The sequence below is a fragment of the Gorilla gorilla genome, chromosome 9 (genome assembly GCF_029281585.2).
Source record: "Gorilla gorilla gorilla isolate KB3781 chromosome 9, NHGRI_mGorGor1-v2.1_pri, whole genome shotgun sequence".
NCBI lineage: Eukaryota > Metazoa > Chordata > Mammalia > Primates > Hominidae > Gorilla > Gorilla gorilla.
Genome location: NC_073233.2, coordinates 91685997 through 91708000, shown reverse-complemented (window position 1 = coordinate 91708000; position 22004 = coordinate 91685997). Strand labels below are relative to the sequence as shown.

The window sequence follows — 22004 nt, the reverse complement described above, 5'->3', positions numbered from 1 at the left end:
TGCACTGGACATACAGGGGCAAGCAACCTTCCTGGAAAATACAAAGCAAAAACTCTAAATAACAATCAAGAGCTAGCTGGGCACAGTGGCTCATGCCTATAATCCCAGCACTTTGGGAGGCTGAGGCGGGCAGATCACCTGAGGTCAGGAGTTTGAGACCAGCCAGGCCAACATGGTGAAACCCTGTCTTTACTAAAAATACAAAAATTAGCCAGACATCGTTGTGTGCACCTGTAGTCCCAGCTACTTGGGAGGCTGAGTCAGGAGAATCGGTTGAACCCAGGAGGCAGAGGCTGCAGTGAGCCAAGATCACACCACTGCACTCCAGCCTGGGCAACAGAGTGAGACTCTGTCAAAAAAAAAAAAAAAAAAAAAAAAAAGCTAAATAAAATTCAATACATATTAATAGGTCATGTAAGATTAATTTGCAAATAAGTCATGTTAACAATAATGTAGTAGTTTCAGAGAAAGGAAGTAGAATCCCCAGGGAAGGGATCTGGGGGATATATCTTTGGTCTCAATTGTTCTTCATAGGTAAGAGACTTGCATAATAGACAATTACCTTTCTAATGAGGGGCAGAATGTCCATTCCTACTCTCACACACAGACTATAGAATATTCCTAGGTAATTTAGTTATTAATGGCTTACTATGTGCCAGGTATTGTATGTGTATGTATATGTATATAAACACATATACATACACATACATATACACACACACTGAAGAAAGAGAAGAGACAGTAACACTTAAAATACAGCATGTCATAGTATACATATTCAATAAGTGTTGCTATTACTATCAACTCTGCTTTAAGACTGTATCTGTTGTTTTTTAAAAAGGTTCAGATACCCATGTATAAGGAAGGCCTCTTTTGGATAGTTTGGGCTGTTCCTTCTTTGGGACAGGGATTGGACTAGATTGGCATTTCCCAAAGTGTGTTTCGTAGAACACTGAAACAGCAGGATTGTAATAGGTTGCTACTGTAATAGGTTCATTTGTACAGGCTTCTTCAATGAAGAACTTCTAAAAAACACGTTTACCTGTGTCCATTGGAAATCTCCTAGAGCAGATGAAGTCTGTGGTTTTCAAAAACATTTTGACCACCAAACCCTTACATAAGGAGTAACTTACAGGACACCAGTAGTGGGAAATGCTCGAGTAGATTTGTTATTATTATTTGTGACGGAGTCTGGCTGTGTTGCACAGGCTGGAGCGCAGTGGCGTGATCTCGGCTCACTGCAACCTCTGCCTTCTGGGTTCAAGTGATTCTCCTGCTTCAGCCTCCCGAGTAGCTGAGATTACAGGCGCCTGCCACTCTGCCCAGCTAATTTTTATAATTCCCATAATTGACTGATTCCTACATTCTTGCCTATACAGAAAAGGGAAGTAACGTTTTACTATGTTTTAAGGTTATGGGTGCCATCTAGTGTTCATGCATTGTCAAAACACATTACTTAGCAACCTGAAGATGGAGGGTCCTGAAGCTCCATTATAGGGATTTTTTTCCAGGCCTACCCCTTATCCCCACCAGAATTCCAAAATTAAAGTATTTAAGATGCTCAAAGACAAAGAAATTGTCACCTTGGGCTACATCCTATACATGTATTATAAGTGATCTTTTCTAATTTCTGTTTTATGTATTCTATTTCTCAGGGATTTGTTGCAGAACGGAATTCAGTAATTGAACCATATTCTTGATGTATTCATGGAGGAGAATTTAGGGCATTCAGCATGCAGTCACATTAACTAGTGCAGTCGCCTCCTCAGGCATTCTTTCTGCAGAACGAAAGCTAGAAATGCTTCTCTTATTATTTGTTTCAGTGATTTGTTAGGAAAAAATGTGAAACAGAGCACAGAGAAGCAATACCCCTAGAAAGAGATTATTTCCTGTCTCTCCAAGCAATTTTAGCTTATTCATTCCTCAGGCATCCAAAAATGATCACCCCAGCTGACTTGCTAACTCCAAAGCTCATTCTTGATATGGACTTTAAGTATTTAACAAAGTGTGTTTCAAGATACGTGATTGGGAATATGTATTGCCAGAAGTGAAATGCTGCAGCTGTCGAGGTGAAGGTATAATAGGTAACTGGATTTCCAAATTAGAATTTAAATTGCATTGTTGATTTAGAAAGAGTAAAAATGAGTCACAGCTCACATGGGTATTTCAAAAATTTTCAGGTTATCTTCATGTTTAGAAACGTGCAGAGGGGAAGGACTTGATTTGCCAGGACTCTATTTTCAAGTTAATTAAACAGAATATGAGCACTATACAGACTATTCTCCATCTTGGGGTACTGATAAGGTCACCTTATATTGTTACCTCAAATAACATTTCTAAATCTCTTCTGGTGTTTTTGCTTCCCCCTCCCCATTGCCATCCCCAGTAAAGATGTCCGAAATTATTTCTTCGATTTCCTGAAGTGGTCCTCGTATGAGCCGACAGACCTCATCCCTTCCCGTCACCACGCCATACCTGCCGTGCCCTTCCTCTCTGGCTCTGACTCCCGGTCCCATGGGGGAATCCTGCTTTCCTAGTTTTCAGTACTGATGTTTTCTGCCTAAGAAACTCTCTCTCTCTCTGTGTGTTCCTGAAACAAGCACGCTCTGAAATACTAAAGAGGATCTGGGGCCTATGCAGTGTTAGGGACAAGTCTCATCTCCACATCTCAGTGCTATTATTTCACCTTGTCCCCAAAAGTGAAACAGCTTAAATCAGAAATCTTATGAAACCTTTCACCTAAGCCACACCTTCAGCTTCTCTTCTCTCATCTTCAAAACTTGGAGTTACCCAAACTCCAGCAAAACCACTATTCTCCCTTCAGGAACAAGTATCAGTAAGGTTTCAGAAATTTCAAGGTACTGTATCAGCCAGGACATACTGTTAAACTTTGAAGTGAAATCCAACTAAGTGGAGTTGATGCTGTTTTTGAGGAGGTAAAAGCTTATTGCCTTAAATCTGACCAGTTAAATTTAGAGTTCTGGTCCCGAAACCATGTGGAAGTTGCCTCTCCAAACCAGCATGCTTGTTCCAGGCATTTGCTCTCTCTCTCTAACCCACTGCATCTAGACACATTGACTCTTCAGTCATTTCTGGCTTTTGCCTCTCTTAATTGTAGAGCCCATTTAGACTTCTCCCTATCTTACTGGATCTTTCTTCCTGCACAACTCAGAACTCACTGCTCACCTGATCACAAGACCACCTCAAATGAAAACAGATGTGGCCTGTGAAGAGGCTCCAGGGGAGTTACTCTTGCTCAGCCTTGGCTTCAGAGCCCCACTAGCCAGGCTGTACCTCCTGGCCCAGCCACCAGAGTGTGGGTATTCAGCAGGGCCTGACTATGGGCAGAGTTCTTTATTCCTGATGATTGCCTAGTGCATATAAACATCACCCATCACATGCAGACTTCCAGCCTTTGGAAAGAGCAAACTGGACAAAAAGCGTATGTAATCATATCCTTTTCCTGCTCTCTTTAAAGCCTTTCAGTGGTGTCCTGCTGTTCTTAAAGCCTAAAATTGTTAACACAGCCCACAGAGTTTTGCAGAGTCTGGCCCCTGCCTGCCTGGACAGCCTGCCCCATTCACAGTACTTCCCCTACTCTCACTGATGCCTCAGCCACTCTGGATTTTTCTTTACCTATGGTCAGAGATGCTATTCAAAATTTTCACACCTTGGCATAACCCTGGCACCAGTCCACACAATGAATGGCAGTAGTGCCACAGATGCCAGACAGCAGGGCAGTGGGGACTTCTAGGGAGCCAGAGTTGTGGGTCACTCAGGAGGGCTCAGGACAGCAGTTATTTACTAACAAACCACACACAAGTGTGTTTCACTGTTGTACCAAAAGGAAGAGCCATATCACTGAGTGGGGACGGAGCCAGCAGCCCTGTCCCCTCTGTGCTGAGCTCCCTCCTACCTCCATCTTGTTCACTGAATTTCCTCGAAAAGGAACTTGGAGTAGACAAGGAAAAACCCTCCATTATCTAAAAGGGACCAGAGAACTCATGAATTGCCCCAAGCGTCACTTAAACAGCATCCCCATTGTCTGACATAGAATCCAGCTGTATAATATATGTTAAAGAAAAGCAGTAATTAGGCCGGGCACGGTGGCTCACACCTGTAATCTCAGCACTCTGGGAGGCTGAGGTGGGCAGATCACCTGAGGTGGGGAGTTTGAGATCAGCCTGACCAACATGGAGAAACCCCATCTCCACTAAAAATACAAAATTAGCCGGACGTGGTGGTGCATGCCTATAATCCCAGCTACTCAGGATGCTGAGGCAGGAGAATCGCTTTAACCTGGGAGACGGAGGTTGCGGTGAGCCAAGATCATGCCATTGCATTCCAGCCTGGGCAACAAGAGTGAAACTCCATCTCAAAAAAAAAAAATATATATATATATATATGTATATATATATGTGTGTGTGTGTGTGTATATGTGTATATATGTATATATGTGTATATATGTATATATATGTGTATATATATGTGTATATATATGTGTGTATATATATATGTGTATATATAAAAAACAAAAACAACAACAACAAAAAGAAAAACAATAAAATCTGTGGGCACTCAGTAAACTGTGTAGGGAAACGAAATTAACATTGCTGCTTTCCAGTTATATTCCTTAAGTCTTGTTTATTCAATGTGTCATAAACATACTATATGTCACAACTTAGCAAGGTGCAGTGAAAATAGTACATTGGGAACCATGTACTTAACATCAGACTTGTAACACCTAACTCACAATATCACTACTCAAAGGATTTAACTGTAAGCAGCTTTCAAAAGTCTGAAACTTAACTCAGTGCACCAGTAAAACACCAGCTTTTCTCACAGTGGTACTTCCAAAACTGTGTATAATAGCGGATGTGTGAAATGCTTCATAAAAAAGGTTCATAATTCAATGAAAGAGCTGAGAAGTCCTGCAGCAAATTTTTTAAATGCTGATAAAGTGTTTTTTAACATTATTTAACAAAATAACTTTTTTAGTCTTTGGATATAAATTACTATCAAGTGAAACATATTTTTTGAAAATTCTGTCATAATCTCCAGAAAACCTCTTGCAAGTATTTTATTTGACAGAAGTAAATTTTCACCTTAAAATCTTGTTTGCAGAGCTCAGAGACATTGACAAAGTACCAAAAGCTACTAGTCACTAAGGATGCGACGTGAAAAAAATCATTGTGTCCTCAGTGAACATGTAGCCTCATGAAGGGAGACAGACAAATAAATAGATTATTTCCAATATAACATGGAAATGCTAACGGTAAGTTCCAGGGACCACATGGGCATAAAGAAGAGACCATCCTTAGCTCAGCCTGGGGAAGTAAGAAGGATTCTGGAAGGGAAACTTCCCAACAAAGAGGGCCCCTAGAAAGCAAAACCAGTAGAGAATTGGAGATAAAATGCCTAACCTTTATTGAATATATGCTCAGCACAAAGCATTTTGCTGGATACTGCGCTGTGATTTCACTGAATTGTCCCAACAACCTTGTTGGATTGAAGGCTCAGAGAAATTAAATAATTTGTCCAAGATCACACAGATAATCAGTAATGATGGTGGTATTTGGAACACTGTTGCTTCTGATTTCAAAGCTATGCTCTTTCTGCGATGCAGGCCTTCACAAGAGAATTGAATTTGGCAGTTTACTTATGTCTGAGGCAGTCCATACTCAAAGTCTAGTTAATGAAAAAAGCATAAATGCCTAAAAAAAGAGCCTTTAAAAGGAGACATATGAGTCACCACAGGAAGCCATTGTATACGAACGCTGTAAGATTGAGGTACTTAGAAGCAACGTTCAGATCCTTTGAAGCTTCCCTTGAGGATGAAACTGTGTTTTATTCATCTCTGCTCCCTTGTTGATTAACTTAGAACGGAGCTACTGAGCAAATGTTTAATGAACGAATGAATGAATGAGTGAATGACTCATCTTTGCCCACTTCTCTGAAGGTAGTTGGAAATCCTAGGACCCCTCTCAGTTTTATTCATCTCCCGCTCTGGCCAATTAATCCCTTCTGTCCTGAAGATTCAGAATACATTAAAGCTTTTAGATTTCTGGCCAATGGAATATATTTCCAATTCAGACAGATCATTTCCTAATTGACTAAAAGGAATTCCTATAGATCAGAAAAATGTTAATTAACTATTCTATTACATATTAAATGCTAAATACTTGATGATCATTTAAAATATGTTTATGACATATTCTCTTCTTCCAAAAAATTTAGGTAGCAAGGACTTCCTATACAAGTTTCAAAGGATGGATTAACACCTGTTCCAGTGTCTTCTCTATGTAAACATCTAAACTGTGGTATAACAGCTGATCACAGATAAAGGGGAAATCGTGCAAAGAGATCTCAAGTTTTAAAGAAGGAGTGATCATCAACTTGATCATCCCTCCTGAAATCTCTTTTGAGTCAAAAAGTGGACTGATTTTTAGTCCAATTTTTTTGGGCCTCAGAATAATGTATTTTATTAGCTAATCTCTAATAACCCTTAGATTTGCATTACCATATATATGTATAAAGTACCTCGCTGTGATTATCTCATTTGATCCTCATAGGGTGCCTTCAGGATAGGTAGGAAAGTGATCATGCTGCTGTTTTATTCAAGAAGAAACTGAAGGGTTCAACAGTTTTCTAACTCAAAGCCTGTTTGACTCTAGGTATAGGCTTCCTTCTTTCATGACAAGCTCCCTTACCTCTAACGCTAACTACTCTAGGAATATACCTGATGGGAGCTTGATTGGTGAATTTACCTCCTGGAGTTCTTGACTCCAGACAACAGACATCAGTTCCAGGTAAGTTATATGAAAAAAAAGAATTTATTGGAGAAATAACAGATAGTCTACAAGCTCTTCAGGAAGCCTGAGGAACCAGGCTCAGAGGCCAAGGAGGAAATCCTCCTACTAAGGGTGCTGGGCTGTCACCACTGGCCACTTATAGCCAGACCACACTGCCATGAAAAATCTCTGTTTCTCCATGCACCTCACACGTTAGTGTGGGGATGCTAAATTCCCAACTGGAACATCTGCTTGACTTGCCCTGTTGTAGCTGCTGAGGGGTGGGAAAAGGGAATAGCTGCCCCCTCCAGCTTCTCTAATGGGAGTAAGGCTGTGCCTCCTTCCTGTCTTGAATTGTCCCCAAATAAGAAGCATATCTGAACACTGGGTAGATAAATGATAAATGACCATCGGGGATTATTTGGCTCACTGAGCTCTATTTGAGGAATGTTTTAGGTCTAGTATCTTAAGGATCATAAGTGCTTCTTAAACAATAGAAATTATTTCAGAGAGAAGCCTCTAGTGGGAGGAGCCTAGGCCTGAGAGAATAAAAGGAGAAGAATTGAAGACAAAGGATGACAGACATATTGTGTGCTTCCTACCTAGTAAGAACTTCAAATGGTTTGATTACTATTATCTTGCAGGTCAAAGTTCTGAGATTCTGAGAGGTTAAATAATTTGGTTAAGACCAGACTGTAGTTAAAGGACTGGACTCTAGGTCTGCCCAGCTTCAAAGTCAGTATTTTTTTCATCTTTCACACCAACTCCATAGATTCTATCAACTTTGATCATGTTACTCCTCCACTTAATATCTTTCGACAAGTTCCTGCTGCCTTTCCATCCAAATTCCCTCTTTTAATGACAAGGAGAAGAGTTATCTCCTTTGAGTTTGCTCTAGAGAGGAATGCAATAGAATGGGAACTAGAGGGTAGAGTTTGTTTTTTGTAACAGTGTTTATATGTTGATGGAAATGATTCAGTAGAGAGAAGGAAATTGGTGATTTATTTAGCAATTCATATACATGTATATTAAGTGGAAGAAGTGGAAAACACTTTGGCTGTATGGCTGTGACTCTTATTTGTTAATTATTTGATTTATTGAATATCTCTTATTGATTTATTTTGTTTATTGCTGTATTCGAAGAGTTTTGAAAAGTATCTGGCACTTTATAAGTGTTCAATAATGAAAACATGACTGTCAAATATTATTCTCGTGTTTATAGGAAATAGAGAGGTAAATCAGACATTGTTCTCACCTTCAGGGGCTGATAGCTTAGTGGAGACATAAGATATGAACATGGTCGTAATGCATGGCAGATTGATAAAAAGAAACAACTACTTTGACTTATTCTTCTCACACTGACATTATTTAAAATGCATTCATCTCAAAAAAATCCATAATAAATTTCTTAATTCCAAGTATCATCTTATCTTCTTCATCATCACCATCACCACTTCTGACACCATTCACTCCGCCACATGCAATGACCGCTCTCAACAGCTGACATAAGTGGAGAGTCGATGAGTGTCCTCTAACAGCAAATTGCTCATACATGAGCTGCTTCTCTCTTTCAAATTCTCTTTCTCTGCCTCCTAACTTCTGCTCAGGTTCTGAACAACTGCAGAGCTTGAAGCAGCAGATATCATGAGTTATGAGATGTGAACTTTCCAGCTAGTATGGAGGTCAGTAAGCATAAGCGTTATGTCTGCATCATCATTGCATCCCAGAACCTAACCCAGTGCTAGGCACACACAGGTGTTCATAGGTGATGAATAAATTAGAGCATGAAAGAACTTGAAGTCTTCGCTAATGGGAAAGGAAAGCTTTTGGAGATTTTATTCTAAGTTTTTTCCCTGAAATTCTCAGAAGATTCTTTTTTAAGTTGTCTGTGACATCTATGAGCCAACATATTGCCTTGTTTTCCAGTTTAAGTGTCGGTTGGTTGGAAGAGAGAAATCCTGGATGAATAACTTACCAGATAATAACTAAATATGGATCAGTAGATAGGATCCCAGGGGTAGCATTTTTCACTTGAAAAAGCTGTTCCTATACTACATATTTGCCGTGCTTTTCAAATGTCAGGGCTCACTTGCTCATCAGTGAATCAGTAAAAAAGAAAATATTCCCTTCCTCAGTAGTCAGGCCCACAGTATTTTCTGCCCCAGGAACAACTATCTCCAGGGAATATTTTCATTTGAAACATCCATTCTCTTGCCCTGAAAGCCATAAAAGATGAGACAAATCACTCTGAAAGCGGGTACCAAGGTCTGGACTTTTCAGCCTGAAACATAGTTTACCTTGTTACGTATGAAATGCTTAGACATCGTCATTCTAATAATGTGGCTGATAGCAGTGATAATAATTGGTTGTTTCTGAATGGTACTTTTGATTTATGGAGCAATTTAAAATTTTTATTCTTATGGCAACCTTGAGACAGGCAGGGGATGGTATTATTATAATAACAACTTTTTATGAAGAAACCAAGCCTCAGAGATGCTTAGTAGAGAATACAAAGTGATAATGTTAGATGGAAACCTGACTATTTAGCTGCTCTTTTCTTATACTTTTTTTCAGTTATTTTCATAAACTGGCCTATGAACTTATTGTTCCCGTAAGACAATAAATAACACATAGTGACTGGGATTATTTCCTAAAAATCCACAAGATGGCAGTAAAAGATTTTGCACTGAACTGGAGACACTAGTGGAATGTGGCCTTTTGCCCAGTTTTCATTCTAGTGATTGTATTTGATCACAGTATTAAAACTGGTTATCATAATGATAGCTTTTTAAAATATAACTCAATGAATTCAAGTGGAATTCAAACCTGAAAGTAACATTTGTGGCTTTATTATTATTATTATTATTATTATTATTATTATTATTATTATTATTGTGAGGGTCCTGTATTTAAACATAAGAAACCACTAGGAATCAGCTGGGAGCTCTGATAGCCAAGATTTCTTGAGAAAGCTCAAAATGAGAAATGTTACTGCTTCTTCAACGTTGGACTGACCTATAATTCTCCTGCTTGAAGGAGAGAAATAGAGGGGCCAGGAAAAGGTCAATAGTTAATCTTCCTTATAATTTGATTTCTTGTTATTTCTCTATGTTCAGAATCTTTCCTGGAGGGAAACTTTCCTGATGGACCAATGTTGCTGTAAAACATATTCCAGGAACATTTATTGCCTATATCTCTCAGGTTTTGTGTGTAACATAAACTATACTAAGCTATGGGTAGTTTTTCATGTACTTTTATTATTCTACTCTCAGATTTATGATAGAATTAAGAAGAACGAAGACTATAATTTTCTTTTCTTTTTCTTTTTCTATTTTTTTTTTTTTTTTTTTTTTTTTGAGCTAAAGTCTTGCTCTGCCTCCCAGGCTGGAGTGTAGTGGCATGATCTTGGATCACTGCAACCTCAGCCTCCCAGGTCCAAGCAATTCTCCTGCCTCAGCCTCCCAATTAGCTGGGGTTACAGGCATGTACCACAATGCCCAGCTAGTTTTTGTGTTTTCAGTAGAGATGGGGTTTCACCATGTTGGCCAGGCTGGTCTCGAACTCCTGACCTCAGGTGATCCACCTGCCTCAGCCTCCCAAAGTGCTGGGATTACAGGTATGAGCCACCACACCTGGCCTACATTTTTCTTTCAGTTGGCGGAGGGTCTGCCTCCATGCTGAGCGGGAACTCCCTTTGTTGATGGGGCTCATGATCATCATCAGGCACATATAGACCTGAGTCAGTAGACTCTGTAATTGAGAACATCAGAAAAAATCACAGTTTCTGTTTCTAACATAAAGGCAAGCAAGTGTTCCTTAGCATCTCCTTTGTGTGTAGCAGACAGAACTTATGCCTCAAAAAGATGGCAGTGGATTTGCATAAACATGTAAAAACTTAAAAGTGAACGTCAGGTATCCCTGGTTTTAAAGTCCTTTGGGCAGTCTCTTATGCTACCCAAATTTATCTTTCCCTTTTTCCTGACTTTTCTTCTCTAATGTCTTTTTATGTTCATATTCATAGTCATTTCTTATGACAAAGAGTGCAACCTTAATTTCTGCTTACCTGTCAGAGATTCTCTTTTCACCTTGGGTGGCTCATCATCTTTCCCTGAAGGAAAAAATATATATATATCTTTCATACCCTTATTAACATAGATTTAAACCTCCTGTCAGGAAATAAGATATTCCACTCCATTCCTCTGTTTATTCATGTATCCTCTCATCCCTGTCTACAACAAACTTGATAGGGGCTTCTGTGTTTATGTCACCTTGCTATGTGGAATGTAGTGATGACTAAGCCATGTGTCATGTCCTTGGGATGCTTGTAGTCTAACAGAAGTAATAAGCAGGTCCACCCTGAATTATACTATAAGAAAAGTACAGTGAGGCAAGGGAGTTCCATAGAAAAGGCAAAACCTCACCAGGTATTCTGAGGAGGATTCACGTTTTCCTTGGTAACGGAAAGACCTTCCCAGATCCTCACTGCAAGTCTAAGATAAACGATTTTTTCATCAGGCCACAAAGGAAGAACATGAAGTCCAATGCAGAAGCTTTGAAAAGCAGGAGTGCTCAAGAATTATCAACAGCCCAGACCAACAAGACAACAGATGCAGGAGACTATTTGGCCTCTGAATAAACGGGATGAGGAGTTTAAGCACTGGGCTAGGCTAGGAAAAGCAAATAGCTCCCAGGAGCAACAATTCAGTTACTCAGGGCAACCTGAACAAACTCCTGATCTTCTCACTCCTCTGTAAAGTGAAACGACGGAGACTCAGGATCTTTAAAGGCCCTTCCAGCTCCAATATGCTAGGAATGTATGTGTTTGAGAGAACTTTGTGTGATAAAAAGGATGCATTGAAGGGTTTTTGAACAATTAATTTATGATTAGTTATGACTAAACATATGTTAGTTATGAATAAAGACTTCCCTTTATTTTATTTATTTATTTTTTAATTAGAGACAGGGTCTCGCTGCTGCTAGATTGTGCAGTAGCACAATCAGAGCTCACTAAACCTTTGAGCTCCTGGGCTCACGCCATCCTCTCACCTCAGCTTCCCAAATAGCTAGGACTATGAACATGCATCACCATGCACAGCTAATTTTTAAAATATTTTTAAGATACAGGGTCTCACCATGTTGCCCAGGCTGGTCTTCAACTCTTGGCCTCAAGCAGTCCTCCCACCTCAGCCTCTCAAAGCACTGGGATCACAGGTGTGAACCACCTCACCCAGCCTAAGACTTCCCTTTAAATAATAAAAGTTTTAAAATCATAAATTAAAATTAAAGGCATACATTCATACTTTTTTCAGAGTCCATTGGTTATAACTTAACCATCCAAATAAAGTCTCAATTCCTCGATATAGCTTCTCTTAACTTGTCCAGCCATATCTCTAAAAGTCAGTCTTTTCTCTGTCATGTAACTATATCTAACATTGTATCCTCTCCTGAAAACTTTCCCCACCCCACCTTCTTCTGAATAACTCTTCTATTCTATTCATCCTTCAAATCTTAGATTGTTATATTCTCTAAATGCCTTCTCTTGCCATTCCCGCTTCACCTTCCAAAAACACACAGAAATGCCTCCAAGTTAGGTACCCCTCTTAATGTGCTTCATATATCCCATACTCTTCCTATGACAGCACTTACCATGTTAATTTTTAAAGACATGTTTAGTACTCCATTTTCCTTACTACATTGTAAGCCAGGACAATGCTTGTCTTGTTTACCTGACATATAATATATCTTATAAATATATAATGAATGAATGAAGCTAGATTACTATTTTAAGTCAGTAGATTCTGAGTAAAGATCTAGTAAAATAAATGCATGGCCAACAATGCATGGGCAGTATACACCTATATTGCGCAGGACACAGTGTTAGGTACTGTCCCTATAGGCTGATTATTTAAAGGTTTCCAGCTGACAGGAATGTGTGTAACCTAACCAAACTTGAAGAATATTTATAAGATATTGTGTCTGACATCTCAAAAATCAAAATGAGAAACAAACAAAATGTAGTTACATCTTCTGTATAGAAACCACTAGAGGGCAATGAAAGCAAACGTTGAACATCCTTTGGGGGAAAGGAATTGTAAAATGTTTTCTGATTGAAATCTGGGCATATAATCTTATGTTTGGGATAGTTATAGGACCCGTAGGCTGTGGTTTCTGTGATTATGGGTTGAGTAGTTATAATTACCTTTCTAGTGTGGAATTCAAACCTAGATTCTCTGTGATAATAACATCACATTATACTGCATGCATTATCTCATATGAACCTCCTATAGCACTACCAGGGAATATACTATTTTCCCATTTTCCAGTGAAAAAAAACTGAGGTTCAGAGGCATTAAGCTAGTAAGTAGCCATAAGGTAGCAAAATATTGACACAAATCCTATAAATACTTATTAACTACTTACATTTACCAGGCATACAAAATTCTCTGCTAAGACAGACAGTCTGGGAAAATACAGGTTCCAAAATTAATTGTACCAGTTTAGAATGGAGACATATGGCAACAGCTCCTTAAAAGAAGATCTTGTGGTTTTAGGTAGCCATCTGATGATGCTGCCAATAGGCTAATAGGCTGGAGCCTATTTACGGAAATGTAGTCCTGGAATGTGGGAAGGAGACATCCTTCTGTCTCCACACTGGTTAGACTCTGTCTAAGCTATATGTTCCACTCTAGTTGCTGCATTTTTATAAAGATATCAAGAAGCCACAGACTAGGGTTAAGGTTCCTGGACATGATATATTAGAGGGTGAAGGGGAAAGTGAAATGTCCCAAAGAAGGAGAGAGAAAGAGAGGGAATTAGACACAGTGATGCTTAAGCTATAGGCTCAGGAGCCAGAGTGGGTCCGACTAGGCATACCTACTAAAAACAGGAAATAAGTAATTCCAGAGATCTGGGTTGGCCTCTTATCCATGTCAGATATTGAAGAGAATACTTGTTTGTATTCTCCAGGATTCACACAGAGCTAAAGAAGAAGACTTTTTACTGCTTTAATCTCAGCAGACATCAGAAGCACTTTCCAGAGGCCCCCGTGAGGCCCGTGTGCAGGGAGCTAAGCATGGCCTTGCTTGGTAAATGCAATAGCTGAAGTAAAGTGAAAGGCACTGAACATTCAAACAGCTTCTTTCGGCTTGCCCCAGCAAGCTCAACCTGCAGCGTGCCCGCCACTTTCTTCCATTCTCTGCTCCATCCACCTCTTGTGTGTGTATCCCCAAGGTGGGCTGCAGGAGTTCTGTGGTCCAGCTGGAGCATAGGCACTATGGGAGTAAATTTTCTTGGCCCCAGGATAAATCTGTGTCACCAACAGAGAACGCACACCACAGGGTCAGCTGGCCCTTAACCAACCTTCCCACCTCTGGTTACGTGATGGTAACTATCCAGAGTGAATTTATTGAGAATTTTGCTTCAGAGGAGGTTATTCACCACAGTAAGGTCTCCATTATAAGAACTGGATCAGTTAGCGTGGCCCTTGCAATCACCATGTTATTAAAAGACTTGAGGGATGAAGTTGCCTTTGTAGCTGTTGATAATGGTGAATTGAAGGGTGTGAGACAATGGATCTTAAACATGGCAGTCTTTTCCTAAAACTGCCAGATAGTGCTTCCAGCAAAGATTATCTCATCTCTGCAAACTCCAACCTAGTGATTATCACATCAGGTGCATGCCAGGAAAAAGGTGAAACACTTTAATTTAGTCAGTCTAAATGTGGCCATTGTTAAATTAATGATGTCTAATATTACTCAATATAGTCCTGCTGCAAATTGATAGTTTCCAGTCCAGTGGATATCTTAATTTATGTAGCTTAGAAATTGAGTACATTTTTCAAAACCCATATTATTGGAAATGGCTGTAATCTGGACACTGCCCATTTCCATTTCTTGACTGTGCAAATGCTTGGAATCCACTCTGGAAGCTGCCATGGGTGGATCTTTGGAGAGCATGGGGACTCAAATGTTCCTGTGTGGAGTGGAGTGAACATTGCTGGTGTCCCTCTGAAGGATCTGAACTCAGATAAAGGAATTGATCAAGATCTAGAGCAAGGGGGAAAATGTCCACAAAGAAGTGATTGCCAGTGCTTATGAAATTATGAAAATGAAAGGTTATACTTCTTGGGCCATTGGCCCATCTGTAAAAGATTGAACAGAAAGTATTTTAGAGAATCCTAGGAGAGTGCATTCAGTTTCCACATAATTAAGGGCCTCTGTGGAATGAATGAAGTATTCCTCAGTGTTCCTCGTATCTGAGAGAGAATGGTCTTGCAGACCTTACACAGGTAAAGCTGACCCTTGAACATGTGGCCCATTTGTAAAGGAGCACAGAAACACTTTGGGAATTCAGGAGAAGCTCAAGCTTTAAAGTTGTGTAAAGCTATCATTCTGAAATTATAGAAGAAGAGAAATAGCAGTTTTGGGATTATATATAAACCTTTTGAATAAACTTGAATTCCTAAAAATAGGAAATAGGAAAGGGAGTAGAGTGACAGCCCTGTTTATTTAGCCTCTATCACTTTTATTATTAGCATCCAGATGCTGAATGATACTTATTTTTTACAATTCCTAAGCGATTGCATCAAAGAAGGTGTTTTTGATACCTCTCATGTGCCAGTACTTGCTTTGTATGTATATGCACTTGCCATTTGGTCCAAAAGAATGTATGATCTAGGTGTTTATTGTTTTATAGAAATCCTGATTCTTTTAAATACATTCTAATATTTTTTGGTCTGATGGGCTTATATTATACTCATTTACATACTCTTTTTAGAAGTCGTTACTTTCTCTACAATGTAAAAATAAAAGTGCACGTAAAGAAAAAAAGTGAGTCTGAATCCTGACTCTGTTGTTTGTAATTGTGAATTTTGGCAATTTATTTAACTTCTCTGTGCCTCAGTTTTCTTACCAATAAAATGATGACTGTGTCTACGTATAGGGCTGTTATGAGGAGAAATTGATAATACATGTGGTGTTTAGTGTAACATTTTGCACCTGGAAGGATTTGATAAATGTTGGCTGTTATTTTTGTTGTTGTTGCTGCTGCTGCTGTTGTTTATGTTGATAAAGCACTTGCAAGACCATTCTGCAGAAATGAAGGTAGACTTATTTGTGTTGCCCTAGAAAATGCCATTAGAACCAAAAGAGGCATCATCTAAAAGCAAGAGTTCGTAGCAGGTTTAGTTTCAAATACTGTTTCTACCATATATCGCCTAACTGATCTTGAACAAGTCACTCAACCTTACTCAGTCTCCATTTTCTGATGTTACTGAGGACTTAATGTGTCTGTTCACTGTGCTAAGCACTGTGGGTAGAGTGAAAAGGCCTTGTGTCACTGCATTGTAGTTACTCAAGCAGGAGCCAGCTGACCATCTGCAGGCATTTAGAGGGCTTGGGAGAAAGCATTCCTGCAAAGGATGGAATTTTTTATCAAATCTCAGAGGATCCTATAAACAATCTTTGTTTCTGCTCTTGAAAATGTTGGAAATGAAATTTGTTCTCACTTTCAAATTGTCTTCATCTGATACGGCACAAGGCTGGTCCTCAAATGGACTTGCATTCAAAAGTATTTCCCTTGAAGTAGTACCTGCCTTTTGAGGGTAACTGGATTCCTTTATTTCTCAAAGGTTAAGAAGATGAAAAAGTATGGCTTTGGAACCAGCAAGAGGCTTGAACCCTGCTTTACTATCAACTAGATGTGCAAACTTTGGACAAGTACTTAGCTTCCCCAAACTGAGTCTTCTTATTTATAAAATGGAGCCAATGACTCCTGCTTCAAAGCATTGTTATGGGGGTTAAATGTGCCAAGGGGTATAGAGCACCCATCATGGTGCCTGACACAAAGCAAGTGGTCCTACCTTCTTTGACAGTGCCACCAACAGTCCCAGTGCTCAAGGCTCTAAGAATGAGCTTCAACTCTAAGAGAAATGGGCATTGGCCTTCTGGTCATCATCCCATCTCCTCAACTCTGTAACATTGTGCAACTCCTGCCAGATAAAAGCTGACCTCAAGTACATTTCCCACAATTCTGGTCCCTCCTCACACTCTATGGTACCTAGGGGTCTAGTGTCCTCATGCTCTTTCTTGTCTGTCCTTCAGTGAAAGAAATCAGATGAAGAAGTTCACACTGAGGTTGAATGTTAGGAAACAGGCAAAGCATTATTTTAACTAACTGTATCGAGATTTTCACAGTATATCTACTAAGTTTAAGACCAAAACAGTGAATCTCAAATGGTGGGATTATAGGATTCCCAGTAAACCTTATGAGGAAAGAATTTCAGAAACATCATAAGTGCTTCATAGGATTATTCATTTATACATCTCAAAGATGGCTACATAAGGCTGTGATCTTCTTCATGCCAAACCCAAGTCTTATTTTTATTGATTTCAGTACATGACATGACACAGCCCCTGGCACATTGTAGGTGTTCAATAAATGTGGACTAGATAGTCTTGAGGCCATATCAGATGGACAAATATATTTCTTAGCCCATCTATTACTGTTAAACACAACCACAAACCATCTATAAAACACTTGGGATGGGAGAGTTGGAAGACATAGAAGTATTTTGCTTTAGTGTTAAGGATAGAGGAAATAACAGTTCTTCTAGAAAATGCCCTGTAACTGGGGAGAATTTCATAGGAGAAGTAGGATTTGAATTGAGCTTCCCAAGGCAAGGGTGGCAGCATGACATGTGGCTACAAAGAAGAGTGTTTCCAGCTCAGTAGACAGATGGAAGTTCAAAAGCTACTAGTAAAGGGTGTTGATGACAAGTTCTAGGTAGAAGCTAGCTTGTTTTGAAAACCTGAACCCCAGCATACATATTCTTGTCTTCATTTTAGTTTCCTTGGAACACTTTAAACACTTCTCCCACATTTTTCTCTCACACTTCTACACACTCCCAGTCCTCAGTCTCTGCCACATATACAGCAGAGGAAAAAATAGGGCTCTCTTTCTCTTTCTCTCTGTTATACTAGTTTCCTCTAATCTTTTGCTCAGTAATATATCACAGAACAACTTTCAGCTCATTAGCTGACAACTTTAATGTTGTTCTTTTAGAATAGTCAAAGATTTACTCTTTTCCCTGATAGCCAACAATACATAAGGCTTTAATGTCCCTTTTCACATTTCCTGAGGCTAAAATTTTCACAACATTTAACTCAAATTTAAACTTCCTAAAACTATTTTGGGAAAAAGAACGAGGAAGATTTATTTTAACATTATTTTTCTTAATCAAAACAGCAAATGTGAATTTTACACACTAAACTTACTTTTTAGTGAGGAAATACTCTTCTAGAAAAAAATTGAAATTGTACATGCTATTTACATTAAAAAGTAGAAATTAAAATTTTCTTTTAGTGGTATTAATAATGTTATTAGGCTGAACCATATGAAATTGCCATTTTTGTAGGTCAAGTTTAATATTGTCAATTTTGTGTGGTTCAACCTAATACAGACTCTTGCATAGAGGTTACAGCCATAGATTATACTAAGAAAAGAGTCTTCAAAGAATTTAGTCCAGAAAAAATGAATTTATTGGTTTACTGATTTGAAAAGGGTGCTTAAACAAAGCAGAAGTATTGTTCAATTTCCCATAGTAAAAGCAAAAGCTACCATTCATTGAGTGGGTTTTCATCACCTTATTCAGTTCTCAATATAACTCTGCAACCATTTTGAAATAGATATTCCTATCATCACTTAATAGATGTACAGAGTCAAAATTCCAATCCTCAGTCTGCTGGACAAAACCCACACTCTTTCCCTTCTGTTACACTACCTCAGAGATTTAACACAGAAGATAAACCACTTCTCCAAAATACAATACCAATTAGCGTCAGGACTTGGAATTATGGGTACATATTGAGTTATTTGCATAGAAAGCTTGACTTTCTACAGTTAGGTCTTTGAGAAAAAATTCTATAAAGTAGGAGATCTTCTTATATATACTGAGCTCCTCAAGAACAGAGGCTATCTAAATAATCTTTGAATCCATGAGACATGGCACAGAACCTATTGTAAATCATAAATAAACATAGTAAATCACAAATAAATGTTTCTAGAATAAATGAGTAAACAAAAGAATGACTTTTGCGTGGGAAAAGGCAGAATAGGTTCATAGCTCTTTGCAGAATCGGTTCATAGCTCTTTGCAGAATCAAACATCTTACAGTATGTAGGTATTTTAAAACCACAAGATAGAATCACAGATCCTAACTCCGAATGGAATACCAGAGTTCCTCTTGCACAATATTTGTTTGTTTGTTGTTTATTTAATAAACAAAGGAACTAAAGTACAAAATTCCAAAGCTAAATGATGACAGAAGCCAGAGCCAAATCTACCAAGCCTTCTTGAAAATATACCTATCCCTGGATTTTTCTTCCTTTAGGAACATAAATGTGCTAAGGTATTATCTACTCATCAATAATTACCAAAATTATTTATATTTTTATACACAGCATATATACATGTATACATACACACACACATAAACAATTGCAGCACAATTTACTTTCTTTAGGGAAATACTTGTTTTTATTGGACACAGCATTTGATAAATATCAACATTAGCCAGGAACTTATAGGTGTGAGAAAGAAGGCAGCTAAATACAAGTTTTTTTGGTTGAAAATCACACCCATTCACTAATCCTCAGGTGGACTTGTGCTCAGGAAGAATAATTTACATTGTCAAACACTCACAAGCCTGAAAAAAAAAGAAAAGAAGGGTGAATTTCTATTCATACAACAGATACCTTCACGCACTTTATCCTGGAAAACACATTGTAGATTATACAATTTGTTGGTGAGTGATTTATGCTTTTTATGCATAGTTATTTGCTTAGTCTCCTATTCATCCAAAAATCCGTACTTTTTCCCGGTTTACCTTACTTTCTCATTATGCATAACTTTGAAGAGAAGCAGTATTTAGCAATGATGCATTCTCTGCAAATGGATGGCATGCATGCATCTGTCTTCTAATATAATATTCATGGTTTTCACATCTCCAAATGTGAATTTTCCCCTTAGTGCTTCTTCAACCTGTATTTTGTATCTTAGGGCCATACAAAAATTGAAATATTTCAGTACTTATTTCATACTTTTAAGAGGGAAGAAAATATTGGCAAAGGATGGGTAAGAAATGGAGGTTACAATGCAGATGATATAAACCTTGAGCTACATACATACCCAAAAGCCCAAAGTTGAGCTATTGTTGACTGACTGGTTCTAGGCAAGGACTAAGGGTCAGTTCAGGAGCAAATATCGAATTTAGAACATTCAGTTTATAATGATGGTGTTAAGAAGGGGGTTGAACATTCAGTTGGTTCTTTGATATGTAGCAGGTCTCTATAGTAGACAGGAACAAGTGGATTTTGAAGAAGCTCCAGATACCTATAAATCCTAAGGAGTTTCTCCAGAAGCCCTACATGGAAAAACCCTAACTTGAGGCTTGTCCTTGACTTAGAGTCACAGAGCATTATGTATAAGCAACACAGCCTAAGATAGCATTTCCAAATGCTAGCACAGATAATTTTGCTATTTTAGTTTTCAGGAGCAAGCTCCTCTGGCTTGCCTGTATTTGACAGCTAACCCAGTGTTTTAGTTGTATTGATGGTGGAATGAGAAAGGTTTATTTTTATAAGTCTAATTATGAGACTTTCACAGCACATCAGTTTGGACTTCAAAAGGATAACACAATTCCAGAAATTAGGTGGTAAACAGCCAGTCATAGGCTGTCTTCCCAATAAAGCAGGATAAATCAACCAGAGAAGGGAAGAGAGGATGCAGCAGGAAAGTAGAGGCAGATCACTCAGAGGGAGGTGGTAAAAAAAAAAGCAAGTGAGACCAGCTGCAGGAGGAGGAAATAGACACAGCCCAGCCGCAGAGGAAAGGTAAGGAAGGAAGAAGTGAAGGAAATCTAGTCACAGATGCAGAGAGACAGATCAGGAGAGGATCACAGAGGTGAGACCCTGCAGGGGAGAATGGGAGGAAAGGGTGAGGGTATAATAGAGAGGAAAAAAAAATGAGAATCAAGGGACCACACCTTTACAGTGCAGTGTGCAGTGTATGGTGTACGGTGTACAATGCAGTGTACATGGCAACTTTTCCAGGTGGTAGGAGTTTGACAAAAGAGAAAACAATGCAACAGGAAACTGCATGCAATGCAAACTTGGAAAGGGAAAAGATAGAGGATGATGATTTAAAGAATGCAGAATTATATGTCTGGGTTTCATGGAACTCCTCGTGCCAAGAACAGCAAGGGCTAGTCATATATATTTTATTCTGTTGCTGGCAACTGTTACTGCAGTGAATGGAGTTTGAGAGTTCCAGGTCCTCTGTTTCAGGCAGCCTCCAGTGCTTCTTCCCCTTCTGGATGACTGCTGCCCTTGTGCTTACTGACTTAATGCCTCTTGGTCTCACAAGATGTGGCAGAGCCCACCGCTGATCAGAACCTGCAGCCAGTCTCTCACAGAACTGGCCCCAATATAGGCTGAAGCATAGTTCAAGGAAGGAGCTGGGTGAGAAGGCACTGAACTTGGCCACAGGAATATTAAAAGGGTTTGACGTTAAAATGCTCTGGGGGATTGTTGTGCTCTCTAATACCCAAAGTGGCAGAGCTGTTGAGGAAAGCTGGTCCCTGCACTGACCAAGCTCGCCCTAAAGAAACAGGGAAACAGCCTCTAGACACCAAGACTACAGTATGCCTGGAGGGGGCTGTTTACTGAGATGGAAAAGCAAAGTGGCCCATTGTGATGACCGGCACTAGCAGGAGCTGAGGCTGCTGTTAGAAGGCATGTGATATTATGGGGAAGGGAATGTGTATGCGTGGGGAGCAGAAGTAGATTTGGAAGCACATAGCAACATTGATGACTGTCAGAGATAGGAGTGTTACCTGCAGACCTAAGGCTGGAGACAGCAGGTATTAGAAGAGGGAAGATTAAGTAGGGGAGAAAGGACACAGTGTGCACCACACAGACCATATCTCTTATGTTAACTCTGCTACTTTCGAAGCATCTAATCTTTCTGTGCCTCAGTTTTCCCATCTTAAAGTTGACCTCAGCAAAGTTCTTGGGAGGATTAGCAATAACAAGCCTAACACAATACCCTCTTGTTCAGTATTCAGTAACTAGTATTATCTTTATTAGTGATCTCCTTCCACAGTTAAATTCTTGGTCACAAACAGTTTGAAAGTCAATTGCCTTGATTTCTTCCCCC

At 39.1% G+C, this 22004-nt stretch overlaps 1 protein-coding gene and 1 pseudogene across 18 annotated transcripts in view; both read left to right on the top strand.

Moving 5' to 3' along the window:
• Positions 1 to 22004, top strand: part of DLG2 (discs large MAGUK scaffold protein 2) — a 2193106-nt gene that overhangs the window by 1821619 nt on the left and 349483 nt on the right. The gene's annotated exons all lie outside the window — the stretch shown is intronic.
• LOC129525392 (L-lactate dehydrogenase A-like 6B) lies at positions 14118 to 15171 on the top strand (annotated as a pseudogene).